General features: G+C 34.8%; 1 protein-coding gene across 1 annotated transcript in view; it reads left to right on the forward strand.

The window, feature by feature from the left end:
* LOC106614757 (uncharacterized) overlaps positions 1 to 26,580 on the forward strand; it is a 90,121-nt gene that overhangs the window by 635 nt on the left and 62,906 nt on the right. The window lies entirely within an intron of this gene.

Here is a 26,580-nt window from a genome sequence, read left to right on the forward strand (position 1 = left end):
ATGGCAAAAGACGAGGGTAGTACTATAAAGTGGGCAATTTTAAATTTTGTGCTCATAAATATTATTAAAGGAAACTTGACAAGTAAATCGAGAAGGGACAGCTAGTTTCGATCATCTATACCATTATTTAATGAATAAGACCACTTCGAAGACTTGAGACCATTAAGTGATCTGAAAACACCAGGTACAGCCCTCATACCGGCGAAACCCTGTGAGAATATTTTAATTTCAGCTCGCGCCAGATTGAGTTGAGCCAACGCCAACGGTAACAGCAACAAATTGAGCAAAACTTCATTTCATTTTGCTACAAGAGTACAACAACAAAACGAAGAAGCTAGTTTTGGTGTGGCAGTAAACGCGCGCAGTAAACGGCAAGGAATATGATGGGAATTAGGAAAGGCAGAAAGGGCAAACAATGTAATGAAAGTGCTGAGCTTTGCTTTGCTTTGCTGCGCCAAGAAATATATCCATAAACTAAAGTAAACTAATGAGCGAATGTGAGTGCTTCCTAGAGGCTGGAAGTAGAATGAAATACTCGGTTACTTTGGAGCGTAGTTTAGCAGACAATCACTGAATGCTGGTAAAATCGCACGTACCTTATATCAAGCAGCGGTCAAAAGAAACCGTTGTTCGGTAAATGGAAATATCAGTTTGTGTGTATCAATGTACAGACGCAGGCGACAGAAGTATGGCTAGTTGTAGCTTCTGTACATATCTACATGTTTGACAGCTCCTTTCATGTTTTTACAGTTGCTGTCGGCCAGCTTATGCCGGCGATAATGGTATGAGCTGTTGTAAATGTAGACATGATAAGCGCAGCACGAGTCGAAACAATAGCGCTATCGCTACTGCTAACTGCAATCTCTGCACAGCCGAAGCGTCGACTCCCCGTTGTTGGCCCGTGTAATTTTGCTGCGGCACGTTGTATGTTGTTGGTCTCATCGTTTTGTACTGCCTCTTTGGCAGCTTGCGTGTATATCTTTCTTCAGCTTCCGTGTAGTAAATAGTTTTTACTTAGCAGCTCTTCCCTTATTAGCACAAACTTTGCTTTTATATCCATGAACGCCTCCAGTGTTTACAGTGAAAGGTTTAAGGTTTGAATTTCATTAAAATCTGTGTTTGTTTGTGTGATGGGCTTGCGCTTTTAGTGAAAGTGAACTCAAATTAAATTTTAAAGAGCAAGCAACATTTTCGGAAACAAATAATATTGGAAGTTGCACGAGCAGAATTTTTTTGGATATACATATATGTATATTAACTGAAAATTTACAAAAATCTGACTTAGCACAGAAACGTTCAAAAAATAATGATTAGGATCCATTAATTGAGTCTACAGTTTAGGTCATGAACTCGCTTCGTATGATATTTAATTTCTTGGTTCAGAAAAGTAGGAATACATGAGATGATCTACGAAGACATCATTTGAAATGGATTGAAGAGAGAATAATTATAGTTTTTATTCTACAATTTTGTTTTCCATATACTGATCTTTCCTAAAATCAAAATTTCCTAAAATTTTGATAATTAATGGCCTGCCTTCGATTTTTGATAACATCAAAAACGTAGCGCTACAAGTATATATGGAGATCCATATACAGAACATGCAGAAAAAACTTAATATTAGTCGGATCTTTTGCCTACGATAAATCATCATTAAAGTAACTTCGAAAAATTCTGATTCAAGAAAAACGCGTTTAAAGTTAAACTGATGGAGCTGATTAAACTGCGCGGTTACAATTTAGAAGGAACTTAAAAGTATTTGAGATACAGACTTTAAATGTTATTTTTAAATATATAACCTACCGAAATATGAAAACATACCAATTTGTTAAATATTACATACTTGGTGTGCCCCTGCGTAACAACATAAACTCTCCTCCGAGAACTCGCAAATGTAACAGCAAATCAATAAACTCTTTACGTCGAAATGAATGTTGCTTTAGATAAGAAAAATAGTATATAGAATAGTAATAGAAAAAAGGATAAATATAACAACAAGCGGAGCGATGAAATTTATGGCTGACGCTAAAATCAAATCATAATAAAAATGAAACGAAAGTCTAACACATCAGCAACAGCCAAAAAAAAACAACAAGAAGAGTAGCAGTAGCATCAGTTAACAAAACAGAAAATACCGAAGGAAATAAAACAATTGCAACAAGTGCTTAAACACTGAGTTAATCAAATTTCCGCATCATTTGAAGCAACACAGCAAATTGGCTGTGCGAATATGCCAAGAAAATTAATGTGTGCGAATAAATACGAAAATTTGTTTGTGTACATTTTTACAAAAGTGTTAAACGTATGTGCATATGTACGTGGGTTATTTATATAATATATAATACATATACTATTGACATCGCCTCATACTACACATATGTATGTACGTAATGAACACATGTGGTGCACAAATTATTAATGAAAAACTCAACGTAAAACTTAGTTTTATAATTTTACTTGTCGAAATGAGCGTAAAGTAAAGGCGTAATTAATTAGATTGTTGTTTGCACGCATTTTTGCATGTGTGTGCAATCGAATATATATTCATAATAATAGGAAGCTGAGCGTAAATTAATTACTTGTTGGTTTTCATCAGAGTTTGCTTGTAGCGAGTTCATTGGTTTAGTGTGTCTGCAATCTGTTAGCACCCTATATTTATGTACAATATTAAAATCAAATCAGTTTCAAAAAGGGTATTAGCGGTATTTTTAATATTGATGGTATTTGTACTTAGTCATATAACAATTTTTTGTAGAAAATAAATTAAAATTAGTTCATACCCAGAGCTCTACATGTTCTAAGACAGTTCTAATTAACGTTTCTTTAAATAAAAATTTAGATATTTCCACTAATTGCTAAGCCAGTTATGAGTGCAAAATCTTGTAATAATAAATCCATTTTTTTGCTTTAAATTGAAGACTTTATTAAGCATAATTAAAAGGATAGGTTTTATGTCAAATATGTACCCAAAAATTGGGACAGTCGATTTTTAGTTGGAGCTTCTAGCAAAACACTATCGGTGTGTGAGACCTGGCGTTGTCCTAAACACAGTTCCTCCTGGGTAATCCAGACAGTGTTTAGATGACGGTCGGACTTAAATATTACCATTATTTTATCGATATTTTCGATAACTGGTTTTCAGGAGCGTTTATTTTATGTTTATATTAGAATATTCCCCCACATTTATATAATCATCCACATAAGCTTATTCTCATTTATTTTCATGCATTTGCTTCTGATCTAAAGTATTTACACTTATGCTTTACAATATTTCAAACTTTGATTTTACATCTATCCAACACATCAGATTTTATTTGATACCGTCTTTATATATCTTTATATGCAATGCACATACACATATACAACTGCATATGTAGATTTACGAGAACATACGTGCACGCTATTGCTGCAAGTGTCATTGGAGATAAGTGAATGTCATCGATACTATCAGCGTGCGCATGTGTGTGTGTGTGTCGCCCTTTGCCGCTGTTGTCCTGCAAATACTCATGACATGGTGTAACTTATGCTTTGGCAAATGCTAACAAATTGCATTCAATTTATCTGATTCGCTCAAGTTGCGTTTGCTAGCTGCAAGTCAACTTGCCACTGTCCTAAGTACGAAACGCCACTCTAGACTAATTTGCCAGCACTCTCTTGTGATCTTTTTCTACCTTTACACTCGTAATCGCATACATATAAGTGATACATAGTAAGCTGAGCTAGCTACTTGCTTGCGTGCGTGTGCTCTTTTTATGTTTATATCCCCGCGTCTGAGGAGCTTACATTATTTATTCCCCGCTAAGGCGTGACTGACATGCAAATTGTTGTAGATGCTGCACAAGAAGCCTCTGCAACACTCGCTACTATTCTTAGCAGCTCCGTGCGCATGTACTTGTATGTGTGAACCCGCTTGAGTCGCTGCTCATTAGATTCAAAGTAAACGCTCTCCACCAACATTGTGCTTCTTCTGGCACGTCGTCCACCGCCAGGCAGCCAGCCAGCATTCTCAGTTGTCACTCTCAGTAAATTACCATGATAAGGTTTATCATGCTTTCGTCAAAGCTTGGTCTTTACTGAAATTGAAAATGACACAGTGATAAGCTAAGTTGCGCTAAATACACTCATCTGTACATATGTACGTCTGTTTGTATGTGAGCGAAGTGCTTACCATACATTTTAGTGCTGAGATATAAATTTATATTGTCACATCTAATGGTTGAGGAAATTTAATGATATAAGAATGTGTCAGCGTACAATGCCAAAGTACATATGTATGTATATTTGTATATGCAGTCTCATACTTCTACATATATGAATTGTGTGCAATTACATCACTGTGTGGGGAAAGTTGGCGCAAGTGAATGACATAAAGCTGTCGTGGCAAAAATTGAGCTACACTTGAGGGTTCTTAAAGTGCTTTTTCGCTACTGTGGTTTTGTGTTTGTTGTAGTTACAAAGTTGTGGGTATTAATGAGCATGACTTTAGTGCGTTCGTGCAGCGGGTGGGGTGTTGCATGAAATTAATATCAGTGCTAAAGTTTGTTTAATCGCAAGTCTCACTTAACGTGCGGAGAGTGCGAGCGCTGTAGTAGCTTTTAGATAAAATAGTTATTTTATACGGGTATCTGATAGCTATACGTTTTTTGGGTGCAGCTCATATATTTGGCATATATTTGCTTTGAGCTTTACTAAGTGTAGCGTAAACAAGTAATAAAGAGCTAATTTAGGAAAAAAGTGCATCAAAGAATCTCCCAAATTATGAGAGTTTAAGAACTGTATTATATTTAGAGATGTCAGCAAAAATTATTGATTAAACATTTTTTTTTGAAATCAGCAATTTGTATTGAGTACTGACTTGAGACTATATTTCTAAATTAGCTCATGGCGAAGTCTATATGACTTTTCCTTCCAAAAATTTTCTTAATTATCCGAGATATCCATTTTAAAGTGACTCGCACGAGAGATGAAGACTGAATGGACGGAAATCTTTCTATTTATCTAGTATAGCGGAGTTAGTAGGAAATACTTAAAGAGTTTACTCAATTTCAGCAAGAAATTAATTTAGAGTGTTATTTTTTTATCCGTTAAGTTCTGATATCTCTCATTTTGCGAGAGCTATCTGTCATATTCAAAGTCCATTACACATTTATTCAATCTAGTTTTGATAATCCATACGTTAGGAAACTTCTCATACTCTGTCTCTCTCTGTTTCTCTGGGAACAATATTGTTTTCAGCAAAGTTTGCGGAGAAATCTGCAGTAAATTCCTTGGAAAGTAGGGTTAGGACAAAATAACGGAAACTTCACACACTTCTTCCATTTATAATATTTAAGTTTTTAGTTTCATTTGTTCATTAGTAAAATTATATAACTTTGTGTAGTTGTAAATCCTATCCTCTGATCAAATTTGACCCGGAGTGTCCCATTGCATGCGCAAGCCGAACCGATAAAACAAATTTGCTTAGATTGGTATAACCGTTCTCCATGTTCGTGTGAAATTTGTTCTCCATATATTAATTAATGTATGTGGCAGCTTTTTGTTCAAGCGCAACAAGAAGGTCGTAAAGTCTTCGAAAACTTGCCTTATGAGGGCCATCCATCGACCTCTGTTAATAACGAAAACATCAAAAAAGTTTACAAAAAAATGCTTGAATCATGTTGGGATCAGGGAGATAACAGAGGACTTCAAAATATCTATCGATCGAATTAATTTTTATAATTTTTGGTTAATATTTTGAGCATAAAGTTTGTCACTCGTACGAAAAGACCAGAATCTCTTGCAAAAACGACGTCGAGCAGAGGTCATAAAAGCGATATTTGACAACTTAGCTCAGAACCTTACACTCATCAAACTCATAATTGCTGTTGATGAGACATGGGTTTATGAAAATGACAGCGAAGCTGTTTAACAATATATCGAATGGCGCTTAAAAAATGAGCCGAAGCCGAAAAAACCAAAATTCGTTGAAAGCAATGAAGGGCGTCCGAGCCGAGACTTCGAACAAGTGAAGTAAAAAGTTCAGGAGCCTATTTCGAAGAAAATAATAAAGATTTGTTATTAAAATATGTGAAAAATAATTTTTTATTGTCAGTACGGGTCAAGTGAGATGAGATTCTATTAATCTTATATATAACAATTAAACGCTATTTCGTTATGTACTCGCAGAGCGTCCGAACCACAGCACGGAGAGACATAAAAATTTGCATAGTTATTACTTGATTCATGCAGAAGATCCTTACAGAGGCTTTTTCGCAAAATCATTGTCGATTTTGCAATCACTTTCGATGAATGTTGAACAAAACATTGCCATGCAACGCGCCCTTTTCTGCTCCGCTCCTGCACCATTTTACACTATAACTACTATGTACAGTGGATAAGTTATAAGTAAGGCAGGGTGTTGATTTACATTACGCCTCATATATCACATTACGAAAAATCGATTCATGATCGTATTTTGATCGTAATCGTTGAAGTTTGTGATTGTGTACGTGGAAACGTCTATTTATTCGCCGTAATAAATAATATTATATAATTTAAATATATCTTAGAAAAAATATATGTATTCAAGGTTTTAACAAGTTTAGGGAGACCATATTGAGGTTAGGTTTTCTCTTCTCAGGTTTTGATACCTAATCGCAAATTTTTAAGGCACACGAATAGGGCATATTAATTTCTGATATTTTCCGACATTTTTTACATACACTATCTATTGATTCTGTCTTACAGACTTTGCAATTTTAGAGGTTTAATTTACGGAAGCGATCCGAAAAAGCTAGGTGTGCCCCTTAATCATTTATTTTCTGTTTTGCAATAAATTGGCATTTTTCAAGTAATTCGTTGGAATTTGATTTTACTATTTTTATCAAAAAAATCGGCGAAATTCTTTGTGTTCAACTTGTCAACTTTCTCCTACCAAAAATTCACTTTCAACACTGTTATTGTGTGCACTACTGCCAGCGCAGTCACTTTGATTTTATCTTTTTCCGACGGTGAGCTGCTCTTCCTTTTCTTTCGGCATGATAAACTGCGGCTTTTGGCAAATTAAATTTAGACTTTTGAGCGAATTGCAATACATTCAGCCGACAAATTGCCTAACACACACCAAACACACACACCCTTGTGTTGGCTCTACTCGTGTTAACCTTTGTAGGTGGCCAATTCAGCGCACAATGAAGAACTGTGGCGCGCCGGTCAAAAGGAAGTCAATTTAAAAACAAAAATAAAATAAATTAAATGAACTAAGCAAGTGCCATTAAAAAGACTACACTACACAAAAACCATACAAAAACCCTACAAACACACAAATCTTTTGCACTGCACAACAATTTTTTCCGAAAGTTGGCTGCGACTGCTGACCTATATTCGCAGCGAGTTTAGAAAACCAAAAACGAAAACAGCAATGGAACTGTGTAGAATTTATTAGCCGTGAATTTCGCGGGTAATTTTGCACGTTCTGAAACGCTGTGCGCAAATATTTACATGTTTTTGGTCGGACATGTGTGTGTGTGTGTGTGTGTGTGTGTGGGAAATACTTTCACTTAACACTCTTTCGCTTGCATGTGGCGCTCTTTGATATTTGATTAAATTTCTACTAAAATTCTACAAAATATGGATAGTGGGGAATTTCGTTATTGAATATAGTTTTCATTTACAATTCTTCATAAGTATTTTGCAATCTATTTTGGTATTTATCGATTTTCTCTCTTTTTCCAGCAACTAAGCAAATAAAAGCTGGAAATGTAACGAACTCTATTGCGCGATCAACCGTAATCTATGTATCATAGGAGTATGGAGTGGAATCGCACAAAATCCTGGAATATATTTTCTATATTTAATTGGTATTTTTGGTATTGTTTAAGGGATTTTATTTTAGTTTTTACGAATGAAATTTTAAGTTGTTAAATTGATTTTTCAGCTGCAAACTAAAATTGAAAGTTTACTTTTGAAAATATACTTTTGTAGCATCAAAGTATTTAAAATCGAAATGAGAGAGGAAATGTTTTTAATCACTTATTGAATAAAAAGTGTACAGTTCGGATGGAATATTATATAAAGTAGTATAAAGATTATGAATTTTAGTTTTATATGGTAAGGACGACCCATAGTGATTTATTATTACGAGCGGTTCATACAAGGTCATGTGTGTTTTATTATTATAAAAGTACAGATTAGTGAACCTAATTCTGTGTTCGGCGAGAGAGGAACTAGTATGCACCCTTTTATATATTTTATGATTAAAAGGAATATATTGAACCCTAAAAAAATTAATTTTATTGTACTTAAATAACCTCGAACAAAAACATCAAAAAGCAATAATAAACATATAAATTCGGAACATAAGTTTTGAAGCCCACAGATAATATGAATGAATATGTGACCCCAGTGCTCACCTGATTTTTTTAAGAAAATTTCGGCCAATTAGTGAGATATATTAGTGCAAAGAGCTTTTTTTTGGTGTCAAAAAAATTTAAAATCTGATCAATACTTCCCATAGTCCCCATATACCTAATAGTTATAAGGATACACAAAACTCTGGTTATCTTTTTATCGTAAATATCGGCCAATATGTAAGATGTCTTAACGTGATTTTGTTATGATTTTATCATCATTTTACCCGACAGAAATACGTGGGCTAACAAATTAAATCCACTACTACCCTCTTTACTTTTTGTTGCCAACAGGTTTTATCAAAAAATGACCGCAATAGTATTGCCTACATTTGCTAATCTATCATGACATTTATATTTAAATCCATTTAATTTGAATTACCTATAATTCACTTAGAAAATAAAATATTTTAACGCAGCTGGCAGCAGCAAACGTCTCGCTTTTGATTTATGAATGCGTTTATACGAATACTCGTACTTAAAGCACCTAACTCATTGTATACTTTCATGACTCCTACCCTGCTTATTCTCTACTCCCCCCTATTTCCGGGCTTTTCATACCCAACTACTTATACTCGCTCTATGCGTTGCTGAAATTGATGCAGCTCATTGGATTGGAAACGAGCGAAGTGCAAAAGTGATTTATCAAATGATGTTCAACCAGTCAACAAAGAATCATTGCAGTGACCGAACTTAAGGTTAATTTGGAAAACAATAAAAAAAATTAAATTGAATACGTTGGTGTATAAGATCTACTTAAAAAAGGAAAAAGTAATCAAAAGAATTTAAAAGGAGAGTGATACGTTGAATGTTTTTCGACCTTCATCAAGAGTAAACAAGTCGAAACAAAGAGTGTTTAATCGAGTGGCTAAGTGGAGCTTGAGCAGAAAAAAGGATTATAACTATGAAAGCTACTTAGCAAAAGGTGAAGCAGAGACAAATTGTTGCTGGAATGAGTATGACATAATCAACTAAGCAGGCAATTATCTTGAGAAAATGAGATTGCCGGTAACTGAGTGAGTTTAAAATGAGTTTTAAGAGTTTATTTTTTATTTAATTGGACGTATAATTCTCCATCAATATTATTAAAATTTCAATATGGAAAAAAAATGTAATCACTTGTTGACCACGATTTGAAATTAGTTGTTGAACTATGAAAACTAATGGCTTCAACTGTTGTCATATTTTAGTGTTTTAAACTGAAGTGGCGGTCGTTGTGAGTCGGGGTTGCGAATTTTCTAATTAAAAAATTTTGCACTAAATGTAAATAAATAAAATATTTTTCAAATCAAAAATTGGAGTGAAAAGCCATAGACAAGGAAATCAGGCATGTTCTAGAAACCGAATGAAATTGATGTGAAAGCGGTATTTCTATCGCTACCTTAACTGTAACTACTTTAGCTTAAAAAATACTACAGTGGTCTGGTATCCTGAAGCTAATATTAATGGAGATCTCTTGATAGAAAACTCTCCCTCCAACCTTCCTTCGCCCACATAAACCTTTTTGATATGTACGCAGAGAAGAAACCTCACATTATAAGTTTTTCGTTTTTAAATTACATTTAAATTTGTGAATGCGGTTTTCAGAACAAGACTTTTCACTTTTCCAAATTTTATTAAAGAGAAGCTTTACTTTAGTAAAGATTAAAGTTTTATTTTTTTGAACATTTCGTATAAAATTAAATCAATTATTTTTCTTAAATTAGTTTTTGAAAGTATTCTTTGTTTGAAATGCTGATCATTTAATTATTAGATATTGTATATCTGATATTGGCAGAAAATGTCACGTGTTTTAAGAAATTTTTTTTCTTTTGTAGACAAATAAATTTTGTGGACTAGTATATATTACACCGTACAACACTCGGCTGGCTATTGATCAAGACAATTGCTTTTCGCGAGATTCAGTCAAAATTAAAAAAAAATTATTAACTTCGGTTTTCGAAGTTAGCATCTAAAATCGAAATATTTGCCTTAGATTTTCGTAATTGGGCTTATTGCAAACATCATTATTAGTGCTAGTATCCAACTAACTAAAAAAGTAAAAATTTGGGCATGATCCATATTTCTGCTAATTTCAATGGTGTTTACTGTATTTATGGTTAAATTTATATTATATCACAAATATTAATAGTTTTTTTTATTAAATTGAATCTTATTGATCAACATTGAGCGTAAGTATGGCCACGTTTCACACATGTGCATACATTTTCATATACATACAAGAGTATGTTATACCACTACTTAGCAACAATTAAGTCACTCTGTACGTAAACGTCGAACGCATATTTGGACATTTAATATTAAAAAAAAATAATATCTATTTGTATTTACTTTAGAAAAATGACAACCTTAAAAGACTATTTTTGGGAAGTTTTTTATATATGCTTTAAATTGCTTTAAAATTAAGGGTGTGTGTATTTACATATAGTTTAATAATACATTGTAAGTTTTTGAAAAAAAATAATGAATTTTTCGAGTTACACGCGATCTTTGACGGCGCTAAAGAATAGTTCTCCACTGCTGCAATAATTCTAGAATTTTTCGGGACTGAAAAGTAAGAAAAAAATTTAAAATAATATTTTATTGTGGGGCCGTTAAAGAATCGTAATTTGATTGATCCATTTCCAAAAAGAAATTCTGCTATAAAAAAATATATGACCAATAAAGCAGCACACGTACATTAAAAAATATTATATATTTATGTTAAACCATAATTACAAATTCCTTTTACCAGATCAAACTATACTGCTGATATCTTTAAAAGCAATAAAGCGAAAAGCCAGCTAACCGGAAAGAAGGAATAAAACTGTAAGCTTTGCTCTACACACCGTTGCCCTAATTCAGCCAATCAAATGTGTGTACACTAAGGCTAATGCACTCATATTTTTGCGAAGTACGAACACTTAGAGGCGAAGATAAGCAACATCACTGCTTGAGTGGTAGTTGTGGACGAGTGTGTGCAACACTCTTGGCAACACTTGGTAACTGGAGTGCATTTGTGGCACACCTATATGTATGTGTGTATGTGTATGTGCATGCGATGGTAGCAATAACAATGAGGCACATCACCGCAGACGGAAATTACAAACTGTGACAACTGTTGCTTGCAATTTTTATGTTTTCTGACATGCACATCTACATATGCCGTTATGTGTAGGTGTGCACATTAAAATTATGCTTGTAATAGATTTAGCACACACACACACATACATGCATCGCCAAATGGACACAATAGAAGAGCAGCAGCTGCTAGTTAAACCAAATGACAAGAGAAGTGTATATTCCATTTATGTATCAAGTGTGTGTTTGTTGTTGTGCATGTAGTTGTGTGCAAAATAGAATAGAATATTATATTTTTGTTGCTGTTGTAGTACATGCTGACTGCATATTTCCTTTTGCATGTGCGCACACATTTCAGTTGAAGCATCTGAAAATCACTTCCGGCCAGCTGAGGAACGCACATATGCAACGTAGTTATGCAACTAAGCATGTGTGTGTGTGTGTGTGCTCACATAAGTTTGCCAATAAATTGCATTGTAAGCAACTGTAATTTGCAAGTAGAATGCATTTTGCCATTGAACAAGGTAGCTGGCAGCAATTTTTGCAAATTTTTGATTGAAATTGCTCAATCACAGGGGTGCGACCATCGTGCCACAGCACCACAAAAACACAGAGCCACAGTGCCTCATAGCCACAAGTATATTATTTACCATACTCCGGCTGCATGGACCTCACTGCCGGCAGCGCATATTGTAACACAATTCCGAAATGTCGAAGTGCAGGCGAGAGAGGGAAATGAAACTTATAGAATCGTTAGTATCGATTTCGTTGTTAGAGTTCGAGCTTGCGGTGGTAATCTATGTATGTGCAAATGTGTGTGTGCATGCATATTGTCGCCCTCGCTCGAGCATTTATAGGGGCTATTCGCTATTTTCATGAAAAAGTGTTGAAATTTGTGGAAATTCGCTGATTTTTAGCCCGAAAATCATATAGCGGCACATATATGTCTATGATAGTGTACACATGGACAGTTCATGGCTGTTAGCGGGGCTCCCCTTTCGCCACCTTCAAATTTGTTTCGAAATCATATCCGTTGAAAATGCGCGCGCATAAATTCGCGGAAAGCTCGACTGGTTGTTGGCTTGCCAAGTTTCCGCTCATAAATATTCATGTGACAGTGTTGCGTCTTGTTCGCAGCTGTAGTCAGTCAGCTGTGGGTGGTAAAGTATATCTATAGCCCTTCCTTTAGCCAACAGCTTTCGAACAATTTTCACTTTTACACCATTCTCCCTGTAGTTCTCCAAGTGGCACATTTAAATTAAGCGTCACCAATTTGGGCTTGCTTTTTTTTCGCAACGTACGTACTTTGCCAGCCTTTTAGCGCTTTTAAATTGTAATCTGGAATGTTTTTATGCAATTGAAAAAATATTAAAAGAAAATTAAACCTTAGAGAGGTGTAAGGCTGCACTGTAATATGCTCCCAAATGTAGGCAAAATATTTCGAAGTCACAGTAATTTGGTACTTGGTAATTTGGTCAGGTTCGCCGAAGATATGAGTGTAGAGGTGTCTTCTTAGTCTTCCAAAAGATGGACAATAGAGAGGAAAGTGCTTAGATGTTTCCACTTTACATCCCTACATGCAACTTTGACCATTAAGTAACAACTTCTACTTAGGTCAGTACCCAGTTATTGAACAGCGATTGCTAAGCTCGCACAAAGTCCAAAGGTTTGGTGCTAAAACGCAAGAGGAAAACGGATTCGTAGAGCTAAACCTCCTCCCAATAGCTGTTCCATTGTAGTATTAGGCAACGGATGCCTTCCTTACTCTCTCTTCAATGTTTGGCTTTCTCTCACGGATAAAGGATTTCTGTTTTACTTGGGTTTATGGTTAATCCGATTTTATTCACTCAGTTGGACACCACGTTGAGGTAACCTTCGGTTAGCTCGTAATCGATTTTGTCCATGAGAGCAACGTCGGCATCGAAAGCTATCACCCAACAGAACCCCAACACTAAGAGAATAATGTTATCCATGAGGATCAAGCTGTTCTTACTATGCCTTTGGAAGCTGGTATGTGTGCAGTAGTGGTCTTTCGCCGCAAAAATCACAACCTCGAACTTTCTCATACACACATAAGAGCAATTAATTTAGTTCTCAGTTAATTTAGTGCTACTTCTATAAAGATATACGAGTATTCACCGTTATATAGGGTATATTTTCATTTTAGAAATGATGTCGATAATGTCGTCCATTGTTTCTTAAAATTATTTAGAAGTTATAGCAATTAATAAAAAACGTTGGCTTTATATAGGAATGCATATATTTTATAGCTTTCAATCAAACTCAAATTCTTTTCAACAAACAATAACAATTGTGGGCTACAACCGTTCACAGCGGTTGGGTCTAAAACCAATTCATTACAACAATCCTTTCCATTTGATGCAGTTTTCCATACAAATAGCGTCGCCGCTTGATTAATCACTGCTATTTGTCGACGATTAGTCGACTCGAAGCTTTGGCGGTGGTTGCGCGTGTAAATCAAAAATCACTCCGACGGTCTCTGCCCCCCTTGACAACAGTGTTGGTCGTTTAAAACAATATGGCTGAGTATCCTTTTATTCTTTTGTATTTTATTGCGTTTTTTTTTCATTCCTCGGCAAGGAGTGCGGTGTCAGCATCAGCTGCCAAACAAAGCGCTAACTGACAACCCTGACCACTGGGGCTAACCTGTGCGCAACGAGTACACTCCCAGTGACCATCTGCGTGAGCGAGTGTAGGTGTGTGTGTGTGTGAGTGAGTGCAACTGACAACAATAAAGAATATGATTACTTTCACAAGTGGGATACTATGGGGTAAGGGTGCGCTCGAGTATGGTGTTTCTTTGTTTTCAAAATGTGACAATTGCGGTCACGCACACTAAAAGCCGCAAAAAAACGATACAGTTACGATTACAAAGCGGACAAAGCTGCTGCATGAATCCGGACACATACACACACACACACCCATATACATGTGCATGAGTGTTTTTTGTTTAAGCATTGCTTTGTATGTTTTTAGTTACATGCATTAGTGTGATTGTTTGCGTGTATGTGTGTGACACTAATAAATTCAAAGTTTCTGCACATTCGTGGTGAAAAGGATGTGCTGTCGACAACCTCGAGTTGCAATACAATACAGCAACACTTAAACACAAACACACATACATATCTGAGATACAACTCCAGTACAAAGCATATTCAATTTATTATCCTGTCTCTTTGGGGAGTACTCGCCGCCTTTCGCCATTGCTGACAGTTGTTGGCGTTGCGTGACAGTTGTGGGGCAAGTCATTGTGTGTGTGTGCGTGAGTGTGAGTGTGGCGCACAGCAAGACAGGCGTACAACATCACACTTTCAAACGCATAAAAATGCACAAAAACACACGGGTATATGTATATGTGTGTATGTATTCAGGTTGGGGTCCGCTGCAGCGCTTGGTGTGGCCACAAAGTCTATTGCTTACATTTCGCCAGCAGGAAGCAGCAGCAGGAAGTGTGCAGTAAGGTTTGAATAAATGAATGCATTTGTTCCAAGTTGCTTACTCACTCTGCTTTCTGGTGTGCATCGCATGTGGTTATGCTTGTTGTTCTTAGATTTCAAATGCATTTAGGTTAATTAGATTGAAATTTTCAGGCATTGTTGATTGGAAAATAAATGGGAAAATAACAATTGATAAGACAATATGGTTTATCAGCGCTCATTCAATCTACAGTTATGCGGAGGAATGTGAATTGAGGAAAAATATCAAAAATTCCATGCTACTCTTGCTAATTGAAGGAGTGTAAAATGTTTAAAACATTATCATTATATTATATAAATCATTATCTTAACCAAATTTGACATTATTGCGGTAATTAAAAAAAAAGTTGCATCTGATCAAATTTGACTAGGACTGACCCATTTAAACGGCGCGTGCAATACGAATCGATACATTTGTTTGCCTAGATTACAACTAGTTACAGCATTTTGATGTTCGTGTGAAATCTGATCTCCATATGTCAATTAGTGTGTGTTTGACATGTGTTTGTTTTCGTCGCGGCGCGAACAGTTTGTCTGACGATTTTTACCAATGAAACGGAATCGTTGAAAATGCCACAGAAAAGTTTTGGGTGGTCTATTTCATCACGAACACAAGTATTGGAGTAGCACAAAGCATTCAGTGGAGGTTGCGTTGTTATCGAAACTTGTCTTATGCGACCATCCATCTCTGTTAATGACGATAACATCGAAAAAATGAAAGAAATAGCGTTTGAAAATCATCGTGATATAACAAAAGATCTCAACATCTCTAATGCATCGGCTTAACACATTTTGGACTATCAATGCTAGACTCGTACCAAAAGATCTGAATCTTTGCAAAAACGACGTCGAGTAGAGGTTCAAAAAATGATGATGCCAAGGATCATGCATTCATCAAATGCATCATTACTGTTGAAAAGACGTGGATTTATGACCATGACGTCGAAACTGATCAATAATCTGCAGTATGGCACCCAAGTCTGAGACAAAACCGAAAAAACAGAATTTGCTAAATACGCTCAAGGCCTTCTCAACCGAGGCTAATAACAAATGTCTGCAAATTGGATTAAGCATTGGCATGCTTGTGTTCGCTCATAAGGAGCCTATATGAAGGGCGATAATACAAATTTGTATTAAAATACCTGAAAATGTTGGGTTTAGTCAGTCCGGGTCAAATCTGATCAGATAGTATGTTGGTACCAAAATATTACCTATATATTCTTATGAAGATATCTGATATAATTTTTGTGATAAAACAGTATTTTTTTGTGAATAAAATTGAATTATACAAGCAATCGGATCCTGAGAGACATTAAAGTTATAAAGACGTAATATTATATGGATCTATTGATTGCATTTTCAAGCATTGTGAAATTTTTTGTGTTCTTCTAACAAAACTTGCTCACGCTTTTATTTCTAATTTATAATGAAGACCTCAAAAGAATTAAGTCTGTAGCGAAAATTTGGTTGACATGTCGTTATTTAACTGGGCTGATCACGCAGATTAATAGTATTTCTTTAGTAAAGCAATTTTGAATATTTTCATACATTTTTTTGTTTTCCGAATGCCCTCGACGATTATAAAGTTTTGAAAAGTTCTTGGCAAAAGTGCATCAGTTATTCATCCCAGTTGCATAAGAAACTTTGCAACTTTGCACTTCCACTTCGCATGCACACACTTCATATATGCACATAAATGTGTGTATGTATGTGTGTTTACTTGAGTGATACTTTTCTAAGGACACGAATGCAGGGTGACTAGAGGAAATATTTGAATATATTGATTGATTTAGTCTACACATTTTTCATAAATAAATCGTTTATGAATCTCTTTAGTAATTTTATATAATTCCACTAAGACCGTACTTGCCCCTCTTTCCTACGTTGACTTCATTTATTTTAGGTTTTTGAATGGTACACACCACTACATATAAATTGAACTTCGTCCGTTAAAAATCAGTAAAATTAAACCGAAGTAGGGAGATTATTTTCTCCAGAGTTTCAGGCTTAACTGTGAATACATGATACTTAGCCTCACCGCTTTTTCCACAAATTGTTGATTTTATCCTTTTCCTTTTCATTTGCATTCATCGCTGTCAGTCTTTGCTGCTCCAGAAGTTAATAGATTCTACACATTGGAATATATATTTATGCGCGTGTGTCTGAAAGTTGCTTAACTAAAGCGTCCATTACTTTTCATCCAGCTTAACCACATTACCGCTAATTACTCACTTACTTTTATTGTTGCCACAAGTTGTCTCTGCAACCCTGTGACAACAGTTTCGACGATAGCAACTTGTCTCTGACAATTCATTTTAGCATCGTGTAAGTTGTGATTATTTGTGTAATATTTTATGTTTGTTGTTGTCATTTTACACATGCACTCCTAAGTAGTCATAAGCGCGACAGTTACATTGTTATATTTATAGTTTGCTTGTTAGGTTTAAGTGAGAAGCGTGTACTGGTATTATACATTTGTGGAATAGTGAATATGTATATTCTAGTGGTAGAGAGGAAAAATATTTGTTTTTTGCTTAGTCTGAGGGTAAAATCTGTAGATTATAAAAAAAGAACATTTTTGGGCAAAAACAAATTTTTTCTTTAACATCTCACTTTTAAAGTAAAAGTTCGAGCTAAAATTTTTATTTCGTAAAAAATGTTTGATAAGTGTTCTAGAAGCTGTGGAGAGTCCTCTTTCCGGCCAATTAAAGCTTAACAACTTAAAAAAATTTTTGTGGTCATTATTGGAGTTTTAAAAAAAGTCTTAAACGACAACGTTAAAATAATTTTTGAGTCAAAAACTGTCATATTCGGTAATTTTTATAGAAATGTAAAGAGTTTAAACCCAAAATAATTTTTTTTTGTCCAATAAAAATTTTGACTCAAAATTTACAATAAAACTGAGTAGATTATTTTATAATCTACAGATTTTACCCTCAGGCTAAGCAAAAAAAAAAAATATTTTTTTTTCGCTCCATCCTAATGTATATAGTATGACTAAAGTGAGTGAAGTACGAGGGTAGGAACTTTGCAACATTTTTGGTAAGAAAGGTATTAAAATTACCGAAGGTTTATAGAATTTATGTTATACTCTTTTAACATGTTGCTACAGAGTATAAGCGTTTTGTTCACCTAACGGTTGTTTGTATTACCTAAAACGAATCTATTATATCTTGATTGAGTTATATATATATATATATATATGCATATTATACATATATGTATTTTTCATGTAAATTTTTTTTTCGCTACATTTCTTAATATTTTGTCGATACCAGAAGGTATTTCTCTGGCTCTGATCTTTGCAAGTTGCAAGTGTATGAAATGTTCGGTTACAGTCGAACTTAGACCTTCATTACTTGTTTTTTATTAAAATTAGACAGAGAGGAACAAAGAATTGAGGAGAATAAAGTATCTAATAGTTAAACGCGGAAATGGTTTCAGGCAGCATCTTTTTCTAGAATCTATATACTTGCCGCTGAATATGTACAAGTAGTTCCATAACTACTAAATAAATACATCAAAAGTTTTGAACCTTACAGAAAAAATTTGCACGGAATGGTTTTATGAGAGTCAGTGTGAAAGTTCTAATCTCAGGAAGTACTCCACCAATATCAACAAAAGTTAGTGGATAAAATTGCATATCAATATATTAAAAAAATTGTTTGGCAATTGGACTCTCCAAGCCCGCGAAATTTTTATTTTAAAATTCTCGTTATTTTTTGAACACACCACGTATAAGAATTTTCAGACATTCAGTTGATTTTATAATAATAACGGTATGTAGTAAGATAGATTAAGAGACGAAAATTTAGCTCTTCCTCTCTTGTATAATGTTTTTCTTTCGTATTTAAGTTTTTGCTGAAATGTTTAAAATCTAATTCAAATTTTCTTAGAATATTTTAATTAAACCAATAAAATTTCTTATACATATGATATATATAAATGTGTGTGTATTAGTGCTGTTTCAAGTTGGATTTTAAGTTTTAATAACTTCTCCACATTATAAAAATTACTTAACTTTGTCGGCAATTTGTAATGTTTTTTTCAGATACCCAACTGCTATGCCACAACTTTAAGCAGCTAGAAGACGAAATAAGTTTTATATTCTTTTCCCTTAACTATCCTGCCAACTTATGCATATGAATTCATAACTTTGAGATTGCTTTAAATTTTGCACGTTGGCAGCACAACTTAAGGTGTCAACTTCATGAGCAGTCACGCGCAGACACACACACACCTGCAAAATTAACAAGTACAAGTACAGGGTAGCTCTAATATGGCTAATAAGGCTCACTTTGGTTCTTAGAAACTTCAACTAACTGTTGTTGTGGGCTTTGATAGCCCTGTAAATTTAGTACTTGTTCTAGATTTTCTTTTAGAGTTCTGTTAAATATGAAACATTCCTTTGAACTACCTTGTGGTGTATACAGTCAGTGCTTTGTCCTGCAAGTGCTCGCAATTTGAATGAAATGCCACACTGAAGTTGAAGTTGTGCAAAACTTTTGACTTCCACAGACAAACCAAGCACGAACATGCACATTAACAACAACAAAAACAACAACATGTGTACAATATAACGGAATGCATTGGCATAAATCTAGGCGCAAGCAGACATGCATGTAAATCTGCACGCCGACACCTATGGCACAGAGAAGTGTGTATGTGTACACATACATATTTATGTGTATATATATAAATCTGTGTGAATACAGTGAGAATTTGTTGCATGCGTTTGCTAGACTAGCATAGTGGTGTTGCATGCCACAAGTCAGTGGTAAGTGTTAAGAATTACTGTGGCAGTCGAGCAGAAAATATGTAAACTATTTGTTCTTGTTTTTGCTTTTTGCGTAATATATCAACACAAAGGTGTGCTTGTATGTTGCATTTACATGTGAAAGCTTACAGCAGCAATTTACATTTTTCAACTAAATAAGTTAGTTTCTTTTCATTTCATTTCGCATGCTTAAATATGTGCCACAATTTTGCTGCTACAGGCTGAGTCCATCTGTGAAATATATTTGAATTTGAAGGGTTTTTTTTTTGCTGGAATAAAGTTAACTGATGCAGGAAATTTTAGAGAGAAGAGTAGAGGGGCGAAGAACAGATGTTGCGTTTTATTTGAGTTTCCTCATTTGGCTTCTGATTTATATAATATTTATTTCTTGTTTATTTTATTTTTTCAAAATTTTTAACTTGAAATAGATGGAAAATTTTGAAAATTGTATGCAGGTGGTTTATACTTGTATTTAACAAAGTGATTTTTAACACTACATAGAGAAATATTGTAATGGAGAATATGCCTCATATCTGATGGTTTGATGTTTTAGAATTATCAAATACTTTTAATTTGATACCCATGTTGTAGTAAATTTGATTTTCTTGTATGCAATTTTCAGTCACGTGGCAACTTTTAACAGAAATATGTCCGAGCAAATTATTATTGTAATGCTTTAAAATAATATCCATATTGTTATAACTCCCTAACATATTTTTTTAACTTAAATTAATACAAGTGTAAATATGTTGCAACCCTTTGAAAAAATAAATTTGTTTGTTGACTGATTTTATCGAGGAGCAAAATACGGATTTATGTGATACTTTTCATTTGATGTCAATGTTGTAGTAAATTCAATTTGTGTGCTTACGATTTTCAATGACTTGGCCACCCTTAATAAAAATATATCCGTGAAAATTATTTATTGAATTTTTTATGATAATATCCGTATATATACAAATATATCATAAGTGAGGGAGTTCACATTTCATAATTTTTGTTGAATGAACATGTTTAAATAAATCGGGATTCTGCTCAAAAATTCAGCCATTAGCATTTTCATTTAAGGGGTTATACTCGTATCCACTTGCAAGCCAGAAAAAATCGCATTTTATTTAATAAGTATATAAAAATAATGTCCCTTTACAGAATTTAATATTTTTTAATAACCGAAATTCATTTTGAAAAAATTTTGGATTCTCTTGATCCGGTAGCCGATCTGCCAGAGGCCCCCCGAAAAAAGGTGTCTTGCAGTAAAAAAGATTTTTCTGCTGAAAATTTATTCAAATCTAAAAAACAAAAAAAATTATTAATACAACAGATATACAAAATAAAGGTAATGTTCGAAGGAATAGGCCAAAATTTTATTTCTGATAAAATGACAGCTTCCCAGAAAAAAGGTTTTGTTGTGAAGGTTCACATTTTAGAGTGGCTTAAAGAATCGAAAGTATTATTTTCAAATCTGCGATCATTACTTGACAAATATATCTAGGAAGGTTGTGTGTTTATTGGTCCAGCAGTTTAAGATAAATTTTTCTCATAAACTCTGAAAAGAGCGTTTCAATAAAAAACGCATATAAAGCCTTCGGTGCCGATTACACTTAGTTAAAAAATTCTTACAAATACTTGTACGCTCATATCTTCAACACTGCTTGCGGATCACTTTAAAATTATATGGGTGATGGAATTCGGGTGCGCTACACAATTTCATTGCCCAAGAAGTTAAGATTAATAATATGGGTTTAATGAAACTTTAAATTTCTCTTTTTTGCACTAAAACTTCTAATAAAATTTGCTGCTCTTTAACCCCCTAGAAATCCAGCTTTAAAATTTTACATGAATAATTTATGAGCTCATAAGAGGCACAATCTCGGCACACCTGCAGCTGCTGAGACATATGTGCTACATCTTTCTACCCACATAATAGAAGAAGCAAATATGCATGTGAAAGAGAGCGACCACCAAGAGCAAACACTCATATATAACTGCAAAGAAATGTGGTACTAGAAATGGCTAAGGTTAATCACCTCCTCAGGCCATTTGGCGAAAGCGCATTGACATGTCTGTCATTATAGCTGCGCAGTTACGAAAGTGTGTGTGCACATGGAATGTTCTGTTTTCAGCTGTGCCTTATTTTCAAGCGTTTGCGTATGCAATTGGACTTTCTCTAACTTTTAAACTGCAATTAACTACAAATAAACTTTTTACTTAACTTAATGGATATCATAATATAATAATAAAGTCCATATTTGAGGGGAATTTTCTTAAAATATTATGGTCAAAACAAAAAAAAATTGCATTTCTTAAATCAACTAAGTGTATAACTTAGTCTGAAAACGTAATCGGCTAACGGTATATATCCAACGGAGTTGCTAGTTCTTCCTATCCACGTTAATATTTTTCAAGACGAAGTAAGGTTGAAAAAAAATCTTTTATGATGATTTTCGTCTTGATTTTGCTGGGTTAGTTGGTTTGGCAGCTATATGTTTTAGTGGTCCGATCTGAACAATTTGCTTTGAGATTGTAGCGTTGCTTTGGAAAATATTCTATGGCAAATTTCATGAAGACATCTCTTTAAATAAAAAGGTTTTCCATAATTTCTCAAATTATCCTATGAAAAAGATGTGTTTTGAAGGCCTTAATATTGAACTGTTCTGGGGTTGTGGCTGCTCTCTTTGCTGAGAAATGCTTTGTCGCAATACAAAGTTCCGAGTTAAATATCGAAACGACTAATTGCAAACCCTCATTCGATGCGTTATTGATGAGATAAAGTCGATTATACTTGAAAAAAGTGCAAAACTCTGCCGATATGGTTAAATAAAAGAAAAACAAGACCGGAAAATGCTATAAGATTTGCGAACTCGAACTGATGAAGCCAAGACAATGAATTTTCCAAAAATTTTTTTGGGTTTCGTTCTTAAATGTCGCTCTAACAACACCCTTTTTTTTCCGTCGACGCATCGTACAAGTATTTTCGGTTATAATACCCGCAAGCGATCGTGTGCATTAAAGCGATAAAACGAGAACCACGTATCGTAAAAAATGCACAAATATTTATCGCCAATATAGATTAAATGTTTGCAACTGTCAAATTTACACAACCAAATTCACATACAATGTGACAATCATTAAACGAGAATACACTTGAATTACACTCGCTTGAGTTGCAGCCAATTTTAAGCCTAATTTATCACAGAAGAAAGGAGGCATGGCAAGTAGAATGCCAAATTAGCTGCTAACCAAAACAACAGTGATGACAATAACAACTCAAGTAAATTGCAAAATATGTTGAAAGAGTTCATTGTCAAGTCTATGCCTGATAACAGCTGCGACATGCAACACACAACAATGGCGAGCAAATGGAATTGGCAGTCAGCATTCACTAAAATCCGACGCCTATCTTCGGTGCAAGTGTGTGTGTGTGTGTGGGCGTGAGTGTCTATGTGGGTTGACTACATATCACTTGCCATTGGCATAAAGCCAATTCTCCGCTCACTCACTCATCCGATTTGTTCACCCGGCAGCCAAGTATCCAATTCCGGGGCTCATTAAAAAGGAATAAAGCGCACACATATACACACACATACAGACAACCATATGCAAATTATGCAGTTTTTCCCCGGTTAGTTCTCATGTGCCTGCAAATTTATGTGAATTCTGCGCTCTCTTTTTTACTGTCGCACTAGTTTTTTCTGCTTATCATTCCATCATTTATCGCTGACTACAAGGCATTGCGCCAAATTCTGCAAACATGCTCGCATGAGTCAACCAAATGAGCTTGCCAACAGTATAGTGACATTGTGCTGGGGCGGTAATTGCAAGCGTGATTACTTTTTTGTGAGACGGTGATAAAAAAGTTTTGCTTGTAATTTCGAATTGTTATTGAGGGGGAGTTTCAGTCATTTGTGCTTGTGTATTTGTGGAAAACAAATGAAAACTTGCAAAAGTAAATGCATAATTACCAAACAACTGTGTGAAACACATACTGCAGTGTTTGCGTATCATAAGTACTGTTAGTAGATATGTTTTTGTTGGTTGTTTAAACAGGATTAGTTATTGATTTGACTATTATGTAACAGGGAAGGAAAGTGAGCAAATTACGGGATATAAAAACTTGGAGAGAATCATGCATTTTGAAACGGGAAAGAAAAGAAAGGATACGTTGAAATAGGATGCCATCCGACATTGGATGCAATAGGAAAACCTTGCATGGGAAACACTAAAATAGAATAAGATAAGATTTGGTGCGATGAGTTTGAATGTAACAAGATTTGATCTGTTTAGGAAAAAGAAGTATAGGAAAGCTGAAATTTGATGCATAGAAAGGATTAAAATAAAATAATGAAATTATAAAATTAGGTACAATAAGAGAAAATCGAAAAGAACAGGGTGACCTGGATAACATACAAAAAATAATAAAATCAAATAAAATAGAAGAAAATTTGATGCAATAAAATGCGGTAAAAATAAATAATTAATTGATTGAAATAATAAATAAGTTAGAAAACGTTAGAAATGGGGAAATAAAATTTAAGGTTAAGAAAGAAGAAAACACGTTATTTTGGGCGGCACAAAGCTATAATACTGTTCATAGGTGCGGTTTCGATAAAATAAGAAATACTTGAGGAGAAAAAAACATGTGCAAAATTTCAGATAGATATCTCAAAAACTGAGGGAAAAGTTCGCGTATGTACAGATAGAAGGAAAACCGACTCAGTTTATCACTTCAGTAATTATATATATATAAATTATTGGGTCTCCGACATTTCCTTGTTGGTATTACAAGCTTCTTGACAAACTTAATATGATGTGTGACCTGACCTGTGGTTTAAAAAGGTGTATTCTGTCAATCAATTTGGTCGTCTTTGGAGCATAGAATACAAACTTTTATATACTTAGTCCATAAATTCTCCTTGATGGAGAGTATTGGATCTTCCAGCAAGATTCTAAGCAAAAAAACTAAAAGCGGTTGTGAAAGTGAAGTATAGACTAGAGTCCATTGAACTTTGGCTAGAATTTGAGAATATGAACTGTCGTATACCCCACAGAAATTAAGAGGGTGTCAAAAAATCTTTGGTTCGAGCAGCGTAAGCGTCGTCAATCCCAATAGAAACTGTGAGTGCTGCTATTGCTGAATTGCGAAATCTTTTAAGGGCCTGTGTGAAGCCAATTGATGGCAGATGGCATTTCGTATAAATTTTTGCCCATCGCTCATTTAATATATGTATTATGAAATTAAACATACTTTATTAAAAAATGTAAATATTTTATTTTTATAATGGCCTGTGTCATTGCCTTGTAATAGAACTTATGGCAGAACTAAGTATTTACGAAATATATGTATTGAATAAGTTAATTTGTGCTTTAATGATTTTACATTCACTTCACGTTTAATTGTTTGCTTATAAAAGTATTGAGTGTCTAATATAGAGATATAGTCGCATATATAGTCTTAAAAAAATAGTATTTCTGAACTTCGTGCAACTTTCTGACGTGTGCAATTTTCATTGTTTGCAGTAAAACAAATCTAGAATTTCATTTTGAGCAACTTGAGTTGTATTTCAGCTCATAAACGTAGCTCTGTCAATATTTGTGACACTAACATAGTAGAAATTTGACAGGTAGCATGTAACTTCAGACAAGAAACTTCATCAACGTATGGCATATTTGAGCAAACAAAGCGCATTTAATACGAATACGTGTGTGAAAGTGCACTCAGGTGTGTTTGTAGGTAAGTGGGCTGTCGAAAAAATACAGCTTTCAAAGCAATACTGCACAAGAGTTACTCAGCAGCTAAGGCGGCGGAAGTAAGTCGACGGAAGTTTGCTATTAAAGTTTGGCAGCTCCGACTTTACGCACAAATAGAGCGCATATTAAATGGCATAATAGCTAGAATTGGCTGAGTGAAAATACCTTAGAGGCATGCCATGTAAAATGTAAAGTGAGTGGAGAGAGTAGAAAGAAGGAAAAAAATTCACAAACGGAGTGGATGCAAACAGGCGTGAGAGCAAATGTCTTACATTTGACAGCTGGAAAAGTTGTAAACCTTGGCAATGCCGAGGTGGAATATAGAAATAATGAAAGAGATGCCAATGTTCGAATGTGAAACTTGCTGTAACTGTAACTATTAATTTCCAATATGCTCACAATTTCTTCTACATGCTGCAGTTCCATGTGGAATGCCCCCGTAGAAACATATAGAAGCTTAAAAGTATGCGCATACAAATGTTATTGCATTCAAGCTACCACCAGCTGTCTGCTGACTTTGTAAAGCACACGCAACACATACATGCAAATACTTGCTGCCAAATACTGACACGAATACACATACAAACGCATTTGAATGTATGTGCGTACGAGTGAAATCAAATATGCTGCGACATGTCTGCGATTGCAAAAACCACAGAACGCTAGGAAATCGCATGCATAAAAACCTGAGCTGAGCTGGCATAATAGGCGTTGGCACATCCTCCTTACTGCATTGAAATGCATTCACTTATGAAGATTCCAACTGCTGCATGCCACTTGCTTCCTTGCTTTTCTTTCCTCATCGCGCACCGCTGAGCAAATAGTATACGCTGGCACAGAAATGAACTTTTGTTAGGCAAGTGGCGCCTTCGTTGCGGGTGGCGGATTAACTATGCAACGGCGGCGGATTTGCTGCTGCCAATGTGTGTATGTGTGGGTGTGCGTGCTGTGTGCGATAAAGTTGGTAAGCGAATTGCATACAAATCATACAATGTCACTGCATATCGGCAAAGCGTTGAGTAACTGCTGCGAATGCGCACTTTAGCTATCATTTTTCGTATTTTTCTGCAGCAACTTTCAATTGTGTTACTCATACGCCATGGTGCACATT

This window comes from Bactrocera oleae, chromosome 4 (assembly GCF_042242935.1).
Source record: "Bactrocera oleae isolate idBacOlea1 chromosome 4, idBacOlea1, whole genome shotgun sequence".
NCBI classification, from domain to species: domain Eukaryota; kingdom Metazoa; phylum Arthropoda; class Insecta; order Diptera; family Tephritidae; genus Bactrocera; species Bactrocera oleae.